The following is a 4110-nucleotide window of genomic DNA, read 5'->3' on the forward strand; positions in this document are numbered from 1 at the left end:
AGAATTCAAAATTTTTTAAAAAGGCCTTGGGAAAATATTTGCAAATCATATATCTGATAAGGGGTTGATATCCAGTACATTCCATGAACTCCTACAACTCAACAACAACAAAAACAACACAATTCAAAACTGAATAGACATTTCTCCAAAGACAGCATACAAATGGCCAATAAACATATGAAAAGATGAACAACATCATTAGTCATTAGGGAAATGCAAGTCAAAACCACAATGAGATACTACTTCACAACTACTAGGATGGCTACTTAAAAAAAAAAGAAAGAAAGAAAGAAAATAATGAGTGTTGGTGAGAATATGGAGAAATTGGTATCCTTGTGCATGCTGGAGGGAATGGAAAATGGAGTAGTCACTGTGGAAAACAGTTTGGTGGTTCTTCAAAAAATTAAGCCAAGAGTTACCATATGACCCAGCAATTCTACTCCTAGGTGTACACTCAAAGCAATTGAAAGTGGGGATTTGAACAGATATTTGTACACTGTTTATAGCAGCGTGATTCACAATAGCTTAAATGTGCAAGCAACCCAGTGTCCATCAACAGATGAATGATTAAACACAATGTGGTCCATCCAGACAATGGAATACTATTCAGCCTTTGAAAGAATGAAGTTCTGCCAGCCGGTGTCGCTCAGTGGTTGAGCATCAACCCACACACGAAGAGGTCACTGGTTCGATTCCTGATCTGGGCACATGCCTGCATTGCAGGCTCAATCCCCAGTAGGGCACATGCAAGAAGCAGCCAATCAATGTTTCTCTCTCATCAATGTTTCTCTCTCTCCTTCTCTAAAATAAAATAGTAATAAAAAATAATGAAGTTCTGTTACATGCTACAACATGGATAATCCTTGAAAACATGTAAAGTATAATAAACCAGACACAAAGGGACAATTACTATGTTATTCCATTCACCAGAGGTCCCTAGAGACAGATGGTGGGTGCCAGAGGCTGGAGGAAGGGAAGGGGGACTTGGTGTTTAATGGGGACAGAGTGTCAGTTTGAGAAGATGAGAAAGTTCCGGAGATGGATGGTGGGGTGGTTGCACAACATTGCAAATGTGCCTAATACCACTGAACTGGACACTTAAAATGGTTTAAAAGGTAAATTTTATGATATGCAATTTACCACAATTAGAAAAAAAACACACAAAAAAAACAAGAACCTGCCATGGCTCCCTCTTGCCTGCCTCACTGCATGTAAACTCCTCAGCTCTCTGCTCCAGCTGGCCTGGGCTCTCGCCTTCCTTCTAATACACCTCCAGACTTTTGTCCACGCTGGGTCCTCCACTGGGTGCACTGTCTCCACTCCTCTCTGTCCTCCCAAATCCACCAGCCCTGCCTTGTGGACTCACAGAGCTGCTCCACACCTCAACACCCCCAACACCCACTCTCTACCCCACCCCTCTACCCCCCACCCCCACCCCACTCACCCCACCCCACCTCTAGCAGAGAATCAGGGTCAGGCATTGAGGTGGGGGCTTGTTCCAGGACAAGAGAAGAGGTGGGAATAGCTAAGCTGTTCTTGGATGAGGAAGCTGAGGCAGGAACCCATCCTCGGTGCAGCCAAGCAGCTCCACACTGTGGTGGCACAGGTGCAGCTCCAGCAGCCAGAGGTGGATGAGGCAGAGAGCAGCAGGGGGCTGACCCTCCGAGCCCTGTGAAAGGCTCAAGGTCAGGGTGTCCTAGAGATGTGCACTTCCTCTGTATTCTCAGCTCTGTCCCAGCTTCCCTGTCTCACTGACAGTAACAATGACACCAGTAATCATAACAACCACCCGGCAGGGTGGCCGGCCCACATCTGCCCCACTTCCCTGTGCCTTTCTAGACTGTACCCGCCAGGGAACACAGGGACAAGGCCTGGAGTGACCAAGTCCCCAGGCCCCCACAGTCAGAGATGCTGGGAGAGGCCAGAGGGGTGAACAGAAGGAGACAGAGTATGAAGGGGGTGGGAGCTGACACGCTGGAGCCTCCACGGAAGGGGCTGGGCAAAGCCCTGGCCGCTGGATAGGGGAAGCCAGGCCAGCATTTCTTTCGTGTTTACTTTCCAAAGAGCAGGGCCAATCTGTGGCCTCCCTCTGTGACCCTGGACTGGACCCTGCTGGGGATTAGATGTTTCTCTCCTGAGCTAATCCCTGGGCTTTGTCCCAGGGGACTCCACAGCCTTCCCAGAAGACACGCCCCTCCCGCCTGGAAAACCCTCAGAGGTCAAGGGATACTACGAATTCAGGACTTGTGCCTCCCATCCCCCCTTATCCCAACAAGCCCTGCCCCAGCTCTGCCTGGGCTGACCCCATCCAGCCTTGTCCTGAGCTCCTAATTTGGCTGCCCAGAGCTTGCAACCCCACTGGGCCACCCCAGAGAGAGCTGTGGGACACCCGCCTTGTTCTCAGTGCCCAGGTTCTGGGAAGAGGAGGCGGGAAGAAAGCTTTGATGCTTAGCCAGAAGTCTGTGCCTGAAATTCCACCACTCAAGTTTCCCCTTTGGGTTAAGGCAGTGTTTCCTTTATCTGTTCCAGAAACCCCTACTGCCCCACAAAGGCTTCAGAGGAAAAACCATCAAGGGGGCAGATAAATTCTGGAAAGCTGCACAAAGCACGTGAGCATGTGAAAGGCTCTGAGAAGCCCTGCACCGAGCACCGCCATTCATCTCTGCTTAACCCCACACTTGGCCGTGGTTCCAGGGAACACACTCTGAGAATCCAAGGCCACAAGTAAATGCCCACTGCCAGAGCCCAGAGGCACAGGGGCAGTCACCTCAATTTGATTGGCCCTGGAGAGAGGGGACGAGGGGGACACAAAGCCAGGCCTGGGGGCCCTGTGTGCCACCCTGACTCAAAGACCAGAATGTCCCCAAGACACTGGAAAGGGGCCCAGCCCCCATGGCTACCATCTTGGTCTTCAGTCCAGCTCTTGGCTCTTGGACCAAACCCCTTGTCCTCTGCTAAGCCCTCAAATTTCCTGTTCCTCAGCCCTGGCCATCTCAAAGGCCATAGGAGTTATCATAGATGCATTGTAAGCCCACAAAATGCCTTGTGGTTACTTTATAAAGACAACACCAGCGGTTAGCCTTTCATGTATAGTCTCACGCAGGAGGGCAGAAGGGTGTGAATGGGAATCAGGAATCACCCCTTAGCAACGCTGTGATCTGGAAAACAGGGCCAGTGAAGGCTCCATCGCTGGGTGACTGTGTGGATTCTGTGAGATACAGAACTCAGGGCCTGGCTTGCTCTTGTCCCTCCTCTGCTCACAGCCCTCCAGGGCTCCCACCTTCCCTAGGGTAAAATCCCAAGTCCTCCCCGTGCCCACAAGGCTCTGCAAGCCCTGCCCTAGCCCCTCCTGTCCTCACGTCCCTTTCCCTCCCTTGCTCACTCCCTGCCAGCTACTTAGGCCTCTGTATGATGTTAGAACGAATCAGGCGCAGAGAACCTCAGGCCCTTAGCACTTATTGTTCCCTCTGCTTAGAATGCTCTTTGCCCAGATCCCCCTCACCTCAGTCAAGTCTATGTTCAAATGTTACTTCCTCCAAGAGGCTTTTCATAACCTTCCTCTTTGTTTTTTTTTTAATATGTTTTTATTGATTTGAGAGAGAGAGAGAAGGAGAGAGAGAGAGAGAGAGAGAGAGAGAGAGAGAGAGAGAGAGAGAGACATCAGTGTGAGAGAGAAACATCAATTGGCTGGTTCCCATATGTACCCCAACTAGGGATTGAACCCGTAACCTGGGCATGTGCCCTGACCGGTAATCGAACCAGTGACCTTTTGGTGCACAAGACGATGGTCAACCAACTGAGCCACACCAGCCAGGGCAATGACCTTCCTCTTTAAAATAACCCCCTGGACAGGATTCAATAAGGTTTCCCCCAAAATTCATGTCCACCTGGAACTTTACATGAGACCTTTTTTGGAACTGGGTCTTTGCAGATGTAAGCATGTCAAGATGAAGTTATACTGGATTGAAGTGGGCCCTAAATCCAGCATGACCAGTGTCCTCATAAGAAGAGGGAAATCGGGTACAGGGACACAGACACACGGGAGAAGGCCAAGTGACAACAGAGGCAGAGAATGGAATGGTGCATCTATGAACCAAGGAACCAAATTGA

This window comes from Myotis lucifugus, unplaced genomic scaffold, assembly GCF_000147115.1.
Source record: "Myotis lucifugus unplaced genomic scaffold, Myoluc2.0 scaffold_628, whole genome shotgun sequence".
Taxonomy (NCBI): Eukaryota; Metazoa; Chordata; class Mammalia; order Chiroptera; family Vespertilionidae; genus Myotis; species Myotis lucifugus.